Below are 19342 nucleotides of genomic sequence, written 5' to 3'. Positions count from 1 at the left end.
GTTAGGGGATATAAGGATTTTTGGGATCTGGTAGCATATGCTGTCAAGTGAAGGGAGCAGTAAGAACCCCCCCACCCCACCCCCACCCCCGCATTGTCCAATTACTCTCTTGAGGCTAAGCAGAAAGAGGTAGGACTGAAACATTCCCCAAATAGTACTTAGGTTGTTCAGCCTTCTTCCCCAGCTTCTGGGCAGGAGGTGGAAAGAATGTTCTGATAGTGACAAGCCCAAGGGCCCAGCTGAAAGGCCTGTGCTAATACGTAAAGTGTTACCCAAAGTGAAGTAAATGTTTGCCTCAATAAGGATTTAGAGCTCTGGACCAAAAACATCAGACAGTTGAGTCCAAGCAGGTAATACAGGGCCTTGCCTACTGACAAAATTATTTCTCTTCCTTTGTATCTCTGATCCCTCTTTCTATTGTTTTTTTTTGGGGGGGGTGGGGGTGGAGACTTCACTCCTTTTATAGCTCTGTCTGTCAAATATAAATGTTCAAGTCACCATATTACTTGATCTCATGGGGGTAGGAAGCCCTGTGCATTGGAGAGATTTTTTTAAAAAATGCCAACAACTATAGGGCAGATGCTCAGTGTGTCATGCAGGAGAGCAAAAAACAAAAGGAGCCTCTGAGGCCTTTGTTTCAGGTACAAAACAGGAAGAGGCAGCACTGGCCTTCCCATTAGCACAACCATCCCCTGCAGGCTAGCCCTCCTATCCCTTGATGTGCCCCCATACCTGGCTGGGGCCTCCAGCATACCTATTGTCAGTTTCTTGATTTGGGTTCCCATGCTGGAGAAACACCTCAATTCAATGATAGATTTTCTAAACTTGATCAGTTTGTAATAGGAAGGGAAATTAAAATTAAAATGACTTGTGCCTAGAGTCTCCAAACTGATTAATGTATTGCTGGTTTATGGCTTTTGTATCAAAGTGTGCTATTGATATCAATTATACATTTGATGGAATGCTTTCAGTTTCCATTCAGAGACTACTGCACAAAGGTTGGTGTAGTCTACTGGAAACAATATAGAATCCCAAGAGGAAAAGAGAAAAATCAAACTTAGTTGAAAACTCAGCCACTCCTGCAGTACTCAGATCTTTCACAGTATGGAGGGGCTACTTGGTGCTTTGCAGTCACTACATAAGCCTTTTAAGAAAGGTTGCTATTGAGCTTTTGTTGAGACAACATCTAACCTTGTAACTCTGGTCTAACATCCCTATTTTGGGCCAGGCTAATGCAGACTTTAATCAAAAGATCCAGCAGGCTTCCCTAGTCAAATGAAAATGGTGTATGTGGGGATATAGTTAGCCTGGTCATTTTAGTTTTTCTTGAAAAAGTAACAAGCTGGGCATGGTGGTACATATCTACAGTTCCAGCTACTAGGGAGGCTGAGAGCAAGAATGGCTTGAGTCTGAAGAGTTGGAGGCCAGCCTGGGCTACATAAACCTCATCTCCAAAGATAAAAACCAAAACCAGAATTTAAACCATGTGCAGAACATGCCCATTATCTCAGCTACTGAGAAGCCCAAGGCAACAGGAGGATCACAAGTCTGAGGCTATCCTGGGCAACATTGTGAGGTCCTGTCTCAGAAGAAGTGACAGCTATTCCTTTGGAAAAAACATGTATTTCCCAATCTGTCATCCATGGTAAAACCACTGACAAAACAGAGCCCTCAGTTTACAGAAACTTCTCTAACCAAATACCTTGGTCTGGTTCACTAATGGTCCAGATAAGTTAAAAGCCAATGGTGTCCAGTGACAATTTGCAAGACCAGCCATGATAATAACGTAAGCACAATGGGCTAAATTAAAAGCTGCTATCCTTGCCTTAGTATTCCTAGGGACCAGATCGGTTTTGTTTTTATTGACTCTTGGGCCATTGCCAGTGGTTTAATCTTATTTGCTACTTGGAAGACTAAAAAGACTGTCAAAGACAATTCTTTTTTTTGGATCCACACACTGGAAATGAATTTCAGCTGTTAACTGAAACGTCTAGGTCTCATGTAGATACCTACAGAGAGGCCTCGTTCTCAGAGCAAGATTCATGAAAATGATTTGAGTACAAATGGTCTATGAGATATGCAGGGAGCGCCATAAGGAAGTGAAAAAGTGAGAGGGAAGAGAAGGTGGTCAATAAAGGGAACATTATCAAGCAAATTTACCACTATGAGGAACTGGATCTCAATTTTGCTGGAGAGTTGTACAAAAATATTTCAATCAAGATTATCAGACTTGAGGAAGCTGGTGTGATCAGATGCTCAAATTCCTGAGACACTGGATCAGTACCGCTGGTGGATATGATTTCTTCAGCATTTTCAGTTGCATTTATAGTTGTCAAATTCATGGTGATTCTGTTTAGATCCAAACATCTGACAGTATCATGTTTCTAATGTAGTCATGGTGAAGAATTTACATTTTGAAATTGAATTGTATATTATCATAATTGACACTTATTCCCCATTTGTTACTGTTATTTCTTTGATAAAATATATAGGTAGACTCTTATTTTTTTAATATTTGCTTTTTTTAGTTTCATGTGGACACAATATCTTTATTTTTATGTGGTGCTGAGAATCCAACCCAGTGCCTCACGCATGCTAGGCGAGCACGCTACCACTTGAGCCACATCCCCAGCCTCGGTAGACTCTTATTTATGAATTTCATTTCAGGATAGTAAAATGGTTGTTAAAATATAAGAATCTATAAGAGACTGACAAAGTTGTTTTACTTTTAGGGGACCAGCAATGTCTCTAGGCATCTGTGGCTTCAGCCCTTATCATTTCTTGTTTCCTGTTTGTTTCACTTCCTGCCCACTGGGGATTTTCCCCTCTTTCAACCTAAGTTGTGATCTTTAGTATGAAAACAACAGGCAGATTGTTGCAGAACTTTAATAGGTTTGAGCCTTCAGTTTTAGTGTATGCAACCCCAGGGCTGCAAACATCCCAGAATACTGTTTACCAATTCCAGTGACAGAACTTGGAGAATACAATGAAAAGGTTTTGGACATTTCATTACTCACTCCTTGGTGGCAGTGGGCCAGGATACAAAATATTTGAATGAAGATTATCAGACTTGAGGAAGCTGGTGTGATCAGATGCCCAATTCCTATGAGACACTGGATCAGCACCGCTGGTGGATATGATTTCCTCAGCATTTTCAGTTGCATTTTCATGTTATGCCTACAAGTAGGGGGAATATATAGGACAGGTTGCATGCCCACTGCACAGATGGATTCTTCAGATATTTTATGAGTATATTCTTTTACTTTACAATCAAAGTCATTGTTTAGATCCTTTCTTAAAGATTGGAGAGAGGGAAAATGGCCAGCTCCACCTTTTCATTTTCTTATCATATTCTTTTAGAGATCTTATTTCACTGCAAGCTTTGATAGGTGTCGCGACCCCCTTGCCCGCAAGGAAGACGCAACAACAGGAATCTTCTTTCAGCCGTTTATTCAGGTCCTTGATATTTCTTCTTCTTCTTCTCGGATGCCTCTCCCAGCCTTAATAAAGCATCTCAAGCCCCAATGCGAAGCTGCCACGTGGAGCTTTCTCATAGGGTGTTAAAAAACCATGCGCCAACTCTCCCAAATAAGGAGTTGTTTGTTACAGACCACAGCGGAGCCAGCGCCATCTTGTAATGGCGACCACAGTCCGCAGAAACGGCTCACCACAGATAGGCACCAATTAGTGTTTACCCTTGGAAGCCCCTTCATGTCCCTCACAATCCCAGACCATCCCATGTCTTTCACAAGGACAGGGCCCTGGAGGCACATTTTATCCACATCTTACAACAGAAGTACAAAGAGCAAGAACCTACCAGCAAGCATGCTCAGGTAATTAAGAATGTATTAATTTGTTTAGATACTTGGCATAGATAAGAGATCTTGTTTTAGTCCAGTTCTGTTTTATCCAAGTCCATTCCATCTCATTTCCAGTTCAAACTACCCAGGGAAGTCTTTGCACTGCAGTCACCGGGAGTTTTCTGTAGAACCAATAATCAATCTAGTTGGTATGATGTGCAACTTCTGTTGCCCAATTCAGGGTACTTGTTGCTAACATATGGAGAATACAACAAATATCTAATAGACAAAAATAATGGCAGATCAGCTCTATGAGGCAGTACATAGGCTATTGTATGATCTTGTATTAGTAAAGCAGCCTGCATAATAGGCTTGCCAAGGCAAGTGTACCCTACCATTCTATTTGTTTGCTCTTTAGGGGGAATATGTAAATGCCATAACCTGATACAAAGTGTTCCTCGGTGATGACACCCTAGGGTAACATCACCTATACTTGTGAGGGCCAGGTTCCCAATACAGTAGGCTTTACTTGTAAATCTAGATATTCCCTCCCTGCAAGGAGTCAATAAGGCATACGACTGGAGGTGTACAGTCAATGGCCAACTAATGACTTCTTGTCTATGATGTGATGTCTCAAGGAGTTGGCAGCAGTAAATTATTCCTTGTGCTCCAGGCTGGTTTAAAAAAATGTTCAGCAGAAGTGTCCTTTATTTATAATGTTAATGCTGGTGGTCATGGGGGAGATAATAGACATAACTATAGGCTACTGATGTCTGAGTTTCTCATTTAGTGTCCTCTGTGCCTCAGGCAGATGAACAGACATCCCTGCATAGTTATTCTCAGTCCTTAACACTTGTTTCAGCAGCCATTCATTCTTTAAATGAATCCAGCTCCTGTTGGATTGCAAGACATGGAAAATCCATAATATCTCATGGTCTTAAACCCACTTGATGGCCTATAAATGAGTTCCTTGTTCACTCAATTACCTGTGGTCTGCCATACATGGAACTCAGCAAGATCAGTCCCTTAGTAGTTGTCTTCTGGTTGGCTCTTTTGCTGGAGAAGACTTGCATCAAACTGTTATCAAAAGCTCAGTCCTTGTCCCTAATGTCAAGTCATGTCAATTTAATAATGAGGACATGGTTTTGAGAAAAAAGGGGAAAGACAGTTTATTGCTTTGCTAGACAAGGAGAAACACAGAGAGCTCCAGTCCCAGATGCTGTAGTTCTGCCCATTAGGGAAAACAGAGGGCTTTTAAAGAAGCTCTTCAAGGGTTGCATTCCAGGTGTGCTCTGGTAGGTAGTCTCAAGGGTGCCCTGATGGCATGTTACACGTTCACTTCTTAGATCCTCTGGCAGATATCTCCTTCCTGTGGTGGGTGCTTTCAAGGAAAAGATAACTAGGGAAAGAAAAGATAACATCATCTCCCTAATCTTGTTGAGGAGGTGGAGAGGAGAGAATCGAGGAAAAAAAAAAAAAAAAAGGGTCCTTTAAAAAATAAGCCTCAGAGCAACCAGGGCTGTATTCAAAAGGTGAACTACTAATATATTTCTTCATTGTCAATTTTTACATTCCATTTCTATGGAAAAATGGGTGATGAAATCTCCAAGCTGCTTCCTGCTGAAAGAGGGTGAAGTTGCAGGGGAGCTGACCCAAAGTTCTTATTTTCTGTCAGGTGGGAAATGGACAGTTAGGGGTATTCAGCATCACAGTAGTCCAGTGGTCCATGGTAGCAGTTGGCAGGTGCCTGAACATGAGTATACCTAATATACCAAGAACTAATAGTTAGCATCACCTTTATACATAGGGCACAGTTAATGCTAGGACAACAATAAACAAGACAGGAAAGGATTACTTTGTTTTAAACAATTAATACAAAAGCAACTAGTATTTCAACCAGTCTCTGAGACACAGGACAAGCTTGTGTCTCTAAGAGTCTCTTTGTGATAGTTAAATATTAGGCACTCCCATAAAACCCCTTTTCTTTTATTTTTTAAATAATTTTTTGTTTTAGATGGACATAATACCTTTATTTTATTTTTACATGGTGCCAGGCATCGAACCCAGTGCCTCACGCATGCTAGGCAAGTGCCGTACCACTGAGCCACAACCCTGGTCCCTAAATCCCCTTTCTTAACAGTCCCCAGCTTTTCTTACTCTTGGTGGGGCTAATACAAGTGTACATCTTAAGTTACATTAGAATAACTATTGTCTTTCTTTTAAATGTCCAAGGATGGCTGTGTTTTGGTTATAACTATTTTTGCCAAGTGTTTTTAAGATTAAGCTGATCAAATTGACCTAGTTCCTATCTATTGTTAAGAGTCAGCTGAGGGGGCTGGGGTTGTGGCTCAGCAGCAGAGTGCTTGCCTAGCACGTGTGAGGACCTGGATTTGATCCTCAGCACCACATATAAATAAATAAATAAAATAAAGGTATATTTTTAAAAAAGAGAGATAGCTGTGTTCCCTCCAGGGGTCACTCATGGGGAACTTGAGAGCAGCCTCTTAGCTTCTTTAGTGCCATTTGTCAGAATAGGACAAGGGTCTTGCTGACCATGTGGCTTCCCTTGGAAGCATCAGGGATGTGTCCCTTTTCTAATGATATTCCTCTTTTGCAGAATGTGCGCTAGATAGCTTTCTTTTCTCCAGCGTCTCAGTGATCCCCATCATCAGAAGGGCATGTGGCCCAGAGTTGTAAAGCCCTTAGAGAAGTCGCCTTATTCCCTAGGTTCAAGCTGACTCAGAGAGTAAGAGCCAAATATTGGCTATTTTCCCTCTTGACCTTTTTACTTCCTTAACTTTAGTCTCCAAGTTTTGGTCTTAAACATCCAACAAGCCAGTTTTACCAGTTTGTACTATTAAAGTAAGAGTACAGGGTTTTAACTTTAGTCTAGAACTTTACAGTCATTTACTCCTTTTATTTAATTTGGGTCTGTATTAGTATGGGGAGTTAGCCTTACATCCTGTCTGTCTATAGGTGATGGTTATTATCACAAATTAACTCAGGTGTTATATATTAGAAGTTACACCTTTGTAAGGCACTAACATAATGGTTAAAGTTCACAAGGAACCTAAAATGAAATTAACAAGAGCAAAAACATATTCAGTTTATGATCAAAGAAACATAATTTTTCATAATTCCAAATCTTACTTAGTCATATCTCCTGATTATTTTTTAAATATTTTTAGTTGTAGATGGACACAATACCTTTATTTATTTGTTTGTTTATTTGTTTTTACATGGTGCTATATATCATACCCAGTGCCTCACATGTGCTAGGCAAGCATTCTACCTCTGAGCTGCAACCCTAGCTCTCTCCTGTTTATTTTTCGATAACACAATACAACATTATATCTGGAACATGAATCAGAAAAAAGCTAAGAGAACTTTTAACTTCTTTTTGTGGGAAAGTGCCAAATGTTTCCATGTTTCATAATATTAACCTTTAAACAAATCAAACTCTCATTATCTTTCAAAAAATGCATTTAAATTTCCACCCTAGTGTAAAAAGTAACATAAAATTGTACGTACATCTTATTGATAATAGATCCAGTTACAGAATATTAATGAGTAAATAAATCCCCAATTAAATTTGCTGCTTCTATAAATCTAAAATTATCATTACAGACAACTTTAGTTTGAAGAACACCAGCTTGGTAAAGTCCTCATCCAAGTTTTATATTTTAAAACGTGATTACACAGATATCCCCATACCAACCAGGTTTAATATTCACAGTAAAATTTAGAATCCACAGATAATTACAGGGTTGCAGAGTTTAGCAGTACTAGCAAAAATCAAGGATAGCTTTAAATTTCTTATACATTTAGGGAACAGTATTAATGATCAGCACTAGACTTAGTTAAAGCAGACAGATATAAGCCAGTTTTTTTTAAAGACAGAGAGAGAGAGAATTTTTTAATATTTATTTTTTAGTTTTTCGGTGGACACGACATCTTTATTTTATTTTTATGTGGTGCTGAGGATGGAACCCAGCACCTCGTGTATGCCAGGCAAGCTAGCTACCTACCACTTGAGCCACATCCTCAACTCCTAAAAGCCAGTTTTTAAAAAAAAAAAATTTTAATTTTTTTAGTTGTAAGTCGACACAATGCCTTTATTTTTATTTATTTTTATGTGGTGCTGAGGATCGAACCCAGTGCCTTACCAACACTAGATGAGCGCTCTACCACTGAGCCATAACCCCAGCCCCATAAGCCAGTTTTTCAAATGGCAGTTGGCCCTTTTATGCCAGATGCAACTTATAAAAGATAACACTTATTGGTTAAGCCTATATAAACTTTCACATTATAAACTTTTACAAAACATTTAGATAAGGCTCAGACAAACATATTTCATTTCAGATGTATGTATGTGTATATATATATATATATATATATATATATATATATATATATATATGTAGTTACATATGTTTAGGTTATTCATGAAAATCAAGCCTGGTCAAAATTTTAAGTTATCTATTTCTCTGACAAAGAAAAATCCTAAAAGCAGTGGACATCACACTTTAATAAATATTTTATAGCTCTACTACACAGAAGATATATGGCAAAGCTGACTCAATTCACATTTTAAATAACTGTCCAGAAGAGAATTAATGCCTTTTTCTTAATGTGCACCCACTCGCCCCAAGGGCAAGCTATTTCCTCTTAAAACAAATCTTGGTTAAGATAACATTGATCACTTTTCTCAAGGTCCCTTTGGCCTAAAAGGACTTTACTCACTTCTAGAAGGCTTCTGACAGAGCAGGTTCTGTTTTCTTTTCCTGAGAGGCACTTGCAAATGAAGTTGTTGTTTTTGGGTGAGAACATTATCTATACATTTAATTTACCCAACACATTTTATCCCAGAAGAGGGATCACAGTCTGGCATATAATAAAAACTGAGCCTTAATCTTTTTTGTTTTCCTTTCATTTTGCACTCAAAGGGTTGGAGCATATGGTATTGTTGTTTGGCCAGTCTCCCTTATCATCATCAACTTTAAGTGGGTCCCCCACTATCAGTTGTACCCAGAGGCTCTCTCTTTAAATATGTATGTATCTAGAGCCCTCTGTCCAATGAATTTCACATTGACCATACAGAGATTATTAGGGACTTCTCTCTGCAGATATCAGCAGGGCCAAGACACAGGCGTTTGCATATGTGTGGACTCTTGGAGGCCCCTGTCTTTTAGCTCTGTGTGCAACAGGCAGGGCTATACCCAGAAGTGTCCCCTGTCTGAATGGGAAATCCTGTCAGGTCTTAAAAAGGGAGAGAATTTTTTTTTCCACTGGGTCGTAATTTAATAGTATTGGAACCCATTGACCTGTTCTTTGTGTCTGGCAGCTTTCATCTCCCACCTCCATTAAGATAACCTAGTTAGGGTTGGGTTGTGGTTCAATGGTAGAGTGCTTGCCTAGCATGTGTGAAGCATTGGGTTCGATTCTCAGCATCACATAAAAATAAATAAAAGTCCATTAACAACTATAAATAAATAAATAAATAAATAAAGGCTATTAATCATCAGACAATGAGTGTGATGGGCCCCAGATACATTTGTTTGTTTGTTTGTTTGTTTTTTCAAACGTAAAGGCAACTCTGTGAGGTTAAGCATTCCAGTTCACTCCTCTGTCCCAAAATGGTGGGAAAATGGAAATGGGGATGAACCCAAATGGAAGTTACAAAAAATCAGACTTAAGGACTAAAAGCACACAGCCAAATAGAAAGTCATGAGCCAATACAATAGCTTTGGTACCTTCTCAACATTTGTACAGCATAGATTCCAACAATTAGCCCCCCATTTTTTTTTTTAAAGAGAGAGAGAGAATTTTTAATATTTATTTTTTAGTTCTCGGTGGACACAACATCTTTGTTGGTATGTGGTGCTGAGGATCGAACCCGGGCCGCACGCATGCCAGACGAGCCACATCCCCAGCCCCCATTTTTTTTCTTTGTACAATATTTTATTAAATGTCTTTAAAGAGTGTGGGAGGCCATCCTCACATGTGATTTGAGTTACCTCCCAGGCTGGGTGAGAGGCGCTTAGGCACAGCTGTGTCAGAGCTTTCCCCACCTTTTTCAGGTCCGAGGGCTTGTCCGTGCAGAGGCGTGTCTGGCCACTGCCCGGAAGACCCAATCGTCTCCCCTGACCTTGGGATGCTGCCCCCCTTAATCTTCATTGGATGGGATTTTCCCCAGAATTTTTTTTTTCTCCAATAAAAGTCCACTCCCTGGTGTGTTCTCTCTGGCTCACGGGCCTCTTCAGTAAACCTTGCAACTGTAATAGGTGGCTGGCGGCTGGAGCTAGGAGGAGCCCTCCTGGAGCTGGTTTAAAGGTAATTAGAATGTCTCTTTAATTCAAAACCCCTAGCGGTTTCTCACGTCTCGAACCTTCATTCATGAAGCCAAAGTGGTCGTGGGCTAAAAAAGAGCAACATCCAGACTCCAGATACAGCTGCCAAGGAGACCCTCTTATGCTCTCATAGCATGAACTCCAAAATGACCCTGAGGATAGTCAGAGAAGCTCTCAACACACATGGGCTTTCCTGGAACCATATTAACAATGACAGCATCACCATATTTCAAGAATTTAGTACCATCTTCTAGCTTCTTACCAGAAAGGCAATCAATCTTTTCTTTCAGCTTAGCAAACTTGCAAGCAATGTGAGCTGTGTGACAATCCAGTATGGGGGCATAGCCAGCACTGGTTTGGCCTGGATGGTTCAGGATAATTACCTGAACAGTGAAACCAGATGTTTCCATTGATGGATTATTTTTGCTGTCACTAGCAACATTGCCACAGGAACATCTTTGACAGACACGCTCTTGACATTGAAGCCCACATTGTCTCCAGAAAGAGCTTCACTCAGAGCTTCATGGACCATTTCAATGAACCGTACTTCAGTTGTGACATTGACTAGAGCAAAGGTGACCACCATGCCGGGCTTGAAAACTCCAGTCTCCAATCAGCCCACAGGGACAGTACCAATATAAACAATTTTGTAGACATCCTGGAGGCTTGTCAATTGGACCACTTGGTGGCAGGATGCAATCTAAAGCTTCAAGCTCTGTGGATCTACTGACACTACCATCTTTACGGGTGACTTTCCATCTCTTGAACCAAGGCATATTAGATCTTGGCTCCAACATGTTGTCACCATTCCAACCAGAAATTGGCACAAATGCTACTGTGTCAGGGTTGTAGCCAATTTTCTTAATGTAGGTGCTAACTTCCTTAATGATTTCCTTGTATCTCTTCCGACAGTAGGATGGCTTGATGGAATCCATTTTGTTAACACCAACAATTAGTTATTTCACACCTAGTGTGTAGGCCAGAAGGGCATGCTCACAAGTCTGCCCATTCTTGGAGATAGATACCAGGTCAAATTCATCAACACCAGTGGCAATAATCAGTACAGCACAGTCAGCCTGAGATGTGCCTCTAATCATGTATTTGATAAAGTCTCTGTGTCCTGGGGCATCAATGATAGTCACTTAATACTTGCTAGTTTCAAATTTCTATAGGGAGATGTCAATGGTGATACCACACTCACACTCAGATTTCAGTTTATCCAAGACCCCGGCATTCTTGAAGAAACCCTTTCCCATCTCAGCAGCTTCTGCCTGTGTTCTGGCAGCAAACCCATTGCAAAAAAAAAAAAAAAAAAAAAAAAAAAGGCAGCCCCAACACTTTTAGATGTCTTTTTGCATGGACTCTGATCAATGCCTTTATCCAGAAGCCTTACGTGCCTACACTAGTATCCTCAAATGGAAAAGCTTTCTGGCAGTTTTCTCCTCCCATAATGGGGAGTTTCATCTTATTTTCTTCTCATTCAAATCAAATTTTCTTTTGTCCTTTGTTGTCACCTATGGATTTCATTCTTTGAACCCATGAGACAAAAACCCAGACAGAAAATCAGTGAGGCCTACAGCCCACAGAGATTTCATTTTGTCTCCAGAAGTGTCGAACTGAGCCCTGTTCTCAAACTCCAATTTTATTCTCATGGGCAGAGTGGCTGAAAAGCAGGGTACAGGCCAGATCCTCTAAAGCTTCTCTACAGACCAAGCAGTTTTCTTGGGATTTTGTTTTTCTTTTCCTTTATCCCGGGGCTGGTGTCTCTGACCCACAGCAGGATGATTTGCAGCTGCCTTGGGCCAGGCTGAGAAGCAATACTCGGACAGTCAGCATTGGATTGAAATGATTAAAAAATTTTTTTAAAATCCTTTTTTTGGTGAGGATTTTATACTTGCACATTAGAGGCAGCAACTTTTTGCATCCAATTTAGTGTTTGGCTGTTTAGACTCATAATGTAATTGCATACATGCCTGTACATGCAGAATCTTTCACTTATTTTATCTGACAGATCAACTCCAACTGCAAGATTGTACAACAATTCAGAAAGCCATTCAAAGACCAGATTGTTACAGTAAAACATCATCGTTTTCTTAGATGGGTTTATATCCATAGGTAGCCCATTCTACCAGGATCTTCACCAAGAAACAATCTATAGGATCAACACAGAATTGCCCACATCTTAAAAGGACAGAAACAGATACAAATTAAAACAAAAACAAAAACATAGAGGCAGACAAACAGAGAGGATTCCCCACATTATGGCTGACAGACAGGAACCTTTAAAACAGACCACATAGGGGAAAATCTCCCCAAGTTCCCAACTCCCATTTAACAGCGATGCCACAGATATCTTCGGAGAGGGACCACATGATCCTACAAGGGGAACCAGATGTGTAAAATCAACCGTTTTGGTGTGCACATCTGGGGAGCTTACAGACTGGCCAAGGTATTGTGACTTCACTGCATTGACTTTCCATTTTCTCAAAGTAGACCAAGATGGAGCAATCCATATGGTGCAGGGAAGGAAGGTGGGAATTCCCTGAAGCAAAAGGGATTTTGGCAGCTGCTGGGACAGTCCATCAGTCCCTCCCTTTACTCACAGGGATAGCTCCGCTGGTTTGACCCAAGGCAACACTGTCTTCTAACTTTCCCCGCAGTCAGCTTTCAAAAATTTTGCCTTGGGGTTGGGGGGGGAATGTGGGGGGCTGGGTTGTGGCTCAGCGGTAGAGCACTCACTTTGCAAGAGGTACTGGGTTTGATTCTCAGCACCACATAAAAATAGAGAAATAAAGGTATTGTGTCCAACTATAACTAAAAATATTTTTTAAAAATTTGCCTTATGTCCTCAGCAGAGAAGTGCAGTTGCTTGGAGTGCCAGGCCTGCCCAAGAAAGCCAGAGTGGGGGCTGCTCTCAGGTCCCATCTGGGTGCCAATTTTGTTACTGAATGCTTGGCCCTTGTCCCCAGTGCCAAGTCATGCCAATTTAATAATGAAGACATGGTTTTGAGAAAAAAGGAAAACGAAGGTTTATTGCTTTGCTGGCAAAGGAGAAACACAGGGGGCTCCAGTCCCAGATGCTGTGGTTTGGTCCATCAGGGAAAACAGAGGGCTTTTAAAGAAGCTCTTCAAGGGCTGCATTCCAGGTGTGCTCTGGTAGGGGGTCACACGGTGCCCTGATGGCGTGTTAGATATTCACTTCTTAGATCCTCTGGCAAATATTTCCTTCCTGTGGTGGGTGTGTTCAAGAAAAAGATAACTAAGGGAAGAAAACACCACCTCCCTAATCTTCTTGGGGAGATGGCGAGGGGAGAAGAGAGAGAGAAAAAAAAAAACATGTCCTTTTAAAAAATAAGCCTCAGAGCAACTAAGGCTGTATTCAAAAGGCAAACCACTGCTTTGGCCCCTTCTGATGATGGAAAAAGGCCAATATAGTCTATCTGCCATTGCTGAAGAGGAACATCATCTGCCCCTTGGTGGCCATCCATTTGTCACGGGTAGTGCTGAGAGCAGGCAAGACAGTTCTGGTAGACAGCAACAACATCAGATATATTTATGGGCCACCCTCAGCATGTCACAGTTATCCACATAGTCTTTTGACCTAAGTGCTTTAATTTACAACGTAGTCAACTGGCAATTTTTTCTGCTGGGGTCTCCTAGCAGCTTACCTTTGCAGTTGGTCAGCTTCATCATATCCTGGAAATTGGAAAGGGCAACAAACAGTCACATGGTACATTGTGACAAATTTGGTTTGACTACAACACCATATATTCTCCCATAGCAGTTTTCCCTACAGAGGCCTGCCATCAGTCATCTGCCATTGTCACCACGTTGTGCGTTCTCTAAGTACGGCCCAGCTGTCAGTGCAGAGAGTTAATGGCCCACTTTCCTGAGCAAGAACCATCCATACTGTTCACAATTCATCCCACTGGCTGCTGTGTCCTTGTCCCTTGTCAATTAGAGCCTCAGTCCCTGGGTGATAGGTTACAGCTCTCCACTCTGGGGGGTTCCATTTTCCTGATCCATCAGTGTACCAGGCTGACTCTGGGAGTATTGAAGGATGGCCTTCTTGTACAGGTGAAGGGAGTAAAGGTATATTTTCTGGCATGTCATTTTTTTTTTTTTTTTTTTTTGCTACATGGGTGACCGGTCCCAGGAACTGTCGAAGTTCTAAGCTGAGAGGTGAAGTACTGTCTATTTCTTACTGTTGAAGGTATTCAGCCCATTTCGTAGTGGGTGCTACCTGAGCTATCCCTGATTGTAGGGCCTTGACCACTGTTGTGGTAACAACCTTGAATTCTGCTTCTCTGGTGATGGACTCTATGGAAAGAAGGAGAACATAAGTGGCACACAGTTGTTTTCTAAGCTTTAACATTCCTCTGTCCCCTTCCATTACTGTGACCAAAATCCAATGGGGTCTTCTGTACTTTAATCCATAAAAGCTATCTGAAGTTACATAAATGGTAAGCTCAGTAGGTTTTGATGTGTCTAGTGTCCCAAGGGCTTGTGCCTGTTTTATTGTTCATTTGGCTTGATTAAATGCCTCAGTATGCTGGTAAGTCCAGTTCCATACTGTACCTGCTACACAAATTATATATAGGTGTTGAGAGCAGGCCAGGCTCTGCTCCGAATTACTCTTTGATGTGTAGAATAAAGCAGTTTTCAGGCTATGCCAAAACCTGAGTTACTCCCTTTTAGTACATGTGCCAAGGTAGAACTGTTTGTACAGTAAACAGCCACCATCTGCCTGGCACTACTATAAGGCATAAACTGATAACTTACACATGCCAATGTATCAAACTAAATCAAGGAGCACCCTGACACGTGGACGTCCCAAATCATATCAGGAACACCAGACATGAGAGCTTATAAAACCTCACCAGATGAGAACCGCTCACTCAAGACCCATAAAAGGAGGATCCCCTTGAGACTGAATATGATGGCATCTTGAGCCCCATCTTAATCACCTGGTCACTCATCATGAGCCTTGCTCAGTAAAATCACCACAGTGACAAATCTCTGATTTCCTATCCTCATCAATCTTCTTTCTCCTCCCTGTGATGACCACACATAGCCATTCCCAGCTGACGCACCAAACTGACACTGTGAAACTGTCATCCATCTAAACCCTTTGCTTTGGACAACTCTGTGACACTGGTTTATTAAAATCCTTATCTAACCACGTATAGTGACTCTTTGTATTTCTCTCTCTCTCTTTTTACCTGTGCTCTGTAACCTCGTGGTCGCTTGAACCCTTTCTTAAACTTCCTGTGACCTATTTAGATATAATTGTTTGAAGTATGTGTGTCTTGAATGTTATAGATATTAGAAAGATTAGAACAAAAGGACTTGGGTTTTCCCAGTTTATGATTACTAGGTTACCCACAAGTATTCAGTGAACCGCTGCTGATGAAAGTGGGATAGATAGCCTGTGAGCTTACTGTTATTTAGTAAACTCTGACATTGTGGAAAGACAAAAGTGTTTGGTTGTTATGTTAATGACATAGCAGGTTCACGACAATAGGGGTTGTAATAACTGAGCCAAATGAAGGATCAAAGCCCTCCAGTAACCCAGTAGTCCCACAAATTCTTTTATTTTTTTAATTTGTTTTAATTAGTTACATATGACAGTACAATGATCTTGACATATCATACATTTGAATCAGATGGGATATAATTTCTCATTTTTCTGAGTGTACAGGTTGCAGAATTACATTGGTCATGTAGTCATGTATGTTTGCCTTACTGTATTGGGAAGTGGAAATGCTTGAACTTTATTACAACCTGAGTATATAACTTTTGTCTTACTTGACCAGTCAATATCCAAGAATTTTTTTTTCCTTTTGTATCAGGGATTGAACCCAGGGACTCTTAACCACTGAGCCATATCCCCAGCCTTTTTTTGTATTTTATAGAGAGACAGGGTCTTGCTGAGTTGCTTAGGGCTTCACCAATTAGCTATGGCCCTGAACTTTGTCAAGGTTTATGGTCTGTCTTTGCAAATGAGTCAAAGAATGGGGGTAGCCTTGGTGAGCACTGAAAAAGGATCAGATATGATCATTATGTGAACATTTTCACTAGTGAAGGTTTGTTATCATACCAGGACACAAGATGGGGCAATGGAAATATCCTGAAGTAACACTGAAAACATCCATTGTGGGCCTTCCTATATGAAGGCAAATGAGGTTTTACTCTCAAGGACTTTATCTATGATAAAGAAGGGTAGCAAGATCCAGCACGCAGTGATATGTTCCCAATTGTGCACTACCTCTTCTAGAATATTGACTATATTAGGAACAGCTGCATAAGTGGAGGGATCACCTTATTTAATTTTCTATACCCTGCTGTCATAAAGCCAAGTTCTATCCTACTTTAAAAAGAATTTTTTTTGTAGTTGTAGACGGACATCATGCCTTTATTTTGTTACATTTTTATGTGGTGCTAAGAAACTAACCAAGTGCCTTACACATGGCTAGGCAACTGCTCTAGCAACTGAGCTACAGCCCCAACCCCCTTCCTACTTTCTTATTGGCCACAGAGGAGAGTTAAAAGAGCTGTGGATTGGGTAAATTATGTTTACTTTAGCCAATTTGTATATGGGCTCTGATGTCTCTGATAGTTACCAGCCAGTGGATATTCATTGTTTAGTGGCGACAATTTGGCAGGATCACAGGTAAAACCTCGAGGGGGTATTCAGCATGCCCTCTCAATATTGGCTTTACAGCTGACATATGCTTAAATGGAACTTCCCTATGGTAGCTTGCAGGCATTTACCCCACAAGCTATCAACACCTATTATATATTCAGGAACACTGGTAGAGGATGGGTGACCGGTGTCCAAGCTACAGAGTCAGCATTTTGGCTTGGACTCTCACTGTTTACCACTTGTATCCATCAACAGCAGTTAACCTGCCTGAGAATTTATCAGGATTACCATATGTCAGTGTTTACTTAGCTCCCATGTTCACTGATGCTTTCTAATTTTTTTTTTAAGAGAGAATTTTTTAAATATTTATTTTTTAGTTTTCGGTGGACACAACATCTTTGTTTGTATGTGGTGCTGAGGATCGAACCTGGGCCGCACACATGCCAGGCGAGCACGCTACCTCCTGAGCCACAACCCCAGCCCCACTCTCTAAATTTTTGGAAGACCAAAGTATTGCCAGTTTTATATATAGCCTCTAGTCCAAAGACATGGCTTGGGTCCCTGAATCTTGACCTTTTCCATAGTCATTCATACCCAAGGACTCAAAGACTTCTCAGGAGTAGTCATGGGCTCTGCTTTCATTACATCTCCTAATAGGAGAAGCTTGTTTCTATGTCTCTTTTTTACAGTAGGAATCCATTCTACCTTTCTGATTGCCTCCCCTTTTGTCTCCTTATTGAGAGGTAATGGCTGGAACCTTGTCCTTTGGCAATTGTTTTCACAACTGTACCAAGGTGGGATTAGGTTATCTATTTTCCTTTCATCTACTCCTGCTGATACTAATTCTACCCACATCTGTCTATTGGAGACTCCGTGAGGTGCCAATTTGGGCTGGGTTTTATGGACTCCTACTTTCTGTCACAATCTTTCTGTCTTTCCTAGATCTGCTTTATCACATGCTACTTGCTGGAGGGCTGCCCTACTAACAGGGATAGATAATATTGACATAAGGGCACCATAACTGGATGGCAGGGCTGCATGTGACACTGTATCCTTCATTCTGGCAGTAAAAGCCACACTGTCTGGTCCTGGGAAAGGCTGCACATAAATAGCATATTTCATTCCCAGTTCTCACAAATAGCTCTGTGATTCTTCCATTGAGGCCCATAAAGCATAGAAATAGCTCCTGAATTTGGCCACATATTGTGAGTGGCAAGAAGAAGCCAAGCTAGTAATGACCCCTACTCTTCAATCAGCGTCCCTGATGTGCCACTGACATAAAGCAGAGCGAGCAGTTACTGAAGCCATCTTAGACAATTCTGTACCATTCAACATTATGCCATCTGCTCCAGTGTCCCACAGGTGGAGCAGCCATGCAGGTACACTTCCTTTCATTTTTTGCCTGAACTTGGACCCCAGTTCTACCAGCTCTGCAGGAGTATATGGTCTCATGGGGGAATGTAAATCTCTCTGTGGAGCAAGGAGCAGATCTGGATTCAAACCTCAGCCTGCTTCTGCTGGGTCTTTAACTTTTGAACCATTACAGGTCTAGCTTCCACTATTGTTTTGTCCTCTACTGCCACTTCTGAATGACTGGCAATACTGGATTTCCTGAGTGGGTTCCACTGAAGTCCCAGTTTTCACTCGTCACCAATGCCCTTCCCTGGACTCTGGGCCTGTGATTTCCCTCAGTTTAGCCTAATGGCAAGCCATGACCTGTAGAAAGTTGTCTGTTCTAAATGCCTTGACAGCACATCCTTGCCATCAACCTGTACAAAATAAGCCTCCTTCTAGTTCCTAACTCTTCCTATACTCCCTGGAGCTGAGCCTAAGTGGCTCCCGGAGTTCCCTCGCAGACTCCATGCGCTTTCACAACTCTGAAGTCAACTTGACAAGTTTCTCTTTGGCATCCTGCCCATTATGCCAATTTTTCAATTCCAGGGCTGCAAATGTCCCAGTGTATTGCTTTTCAATTCCAAAGAAAGAACTTGGAGGACTCAGCAGAAAAGATTTGGACATTTTATTACGTACCTATTCATTGGTGATAGTGGGCCAGGATATCATTTGTGGAAGAGAGGGACAGGCAAGCAAGGTAGTATTGAGGGACAGAGGGAATTGAGATATGCTGGCCTAATGACAATTTGTGTGTGTGTGTATGTGTGTGTGTTGTGGTGGGGATTAAATCCAGGGGTACTCTACCACTGAGATACACTCCCATTCCTTTTTCTTTAACTTCAATTTTTTAAATTCCCCAGAGTTCCTCTTTTATTTTTAAACTTTAGTTATTTTTTTATGTGGTGCTGAGGATCAAACCCAGTGCCTCACAGGTACTAGGCAAGAACTCTACACTGAGCCACAACCCCAGCCCCTTAATTTTGTTTTTGAGACAGGGTCTTGCTAAGTTGCACAGGCTAGTCTCAAACTTGCAATCCTCCTGCCTCAGCCTTCTGAGGGGCTGTAATTACAGGCATGTACCACCACACCTGGCCCCAATGACAATCTTAACTGACTTCATGGGTTGCTCTGGAGCTAACTTGGGCCAGAAA

The 19342-nt window shown here is 41.3% G+C and overlaps 1 pseudogene across 1 annotated transcript; it reads right to left on the bottom strand.

The window, feature by feature from the left end:
* Nucleotides 1–10152: 10152 nt before the first annotated feature.
* On the bottom strand, nucleotides 10153–13886 carry LOC308641704 (elongation factor 1-alpha 1-like; annotated as a pseudogene). Its single transcript has 2 exons — nucleotides 13819–13886; nucleotides 10153–11428 (listed from the first exon to the last, which is right to left on the bottom strand). The product of its transcript is annotated as an elongation factor 1-alpha 1-like (transcript).
* Between the last annotated feature and the right edge of the window lie 5456 nt (nucleotides 13887–19342).

The sequence above is a fragment of the Spermophilus citellus genome, assembly GCF_964194105.1.
Source record: "Spermophilus citellus genome assembly, chromosome: 2".
Classification (NCBI taxonomy): domain Eukaryota; kingdom Metazoa; phylum Chordata; class Mammalia; order Rodentia; family Sciuridae; genus Spermophilus; species Spermophilus citellus.
The sequence above is the reverse complement of the archived record's forward strand: the minus strand, read 5'-3'. Positions and strand labels throughout refer to the sequence as shown.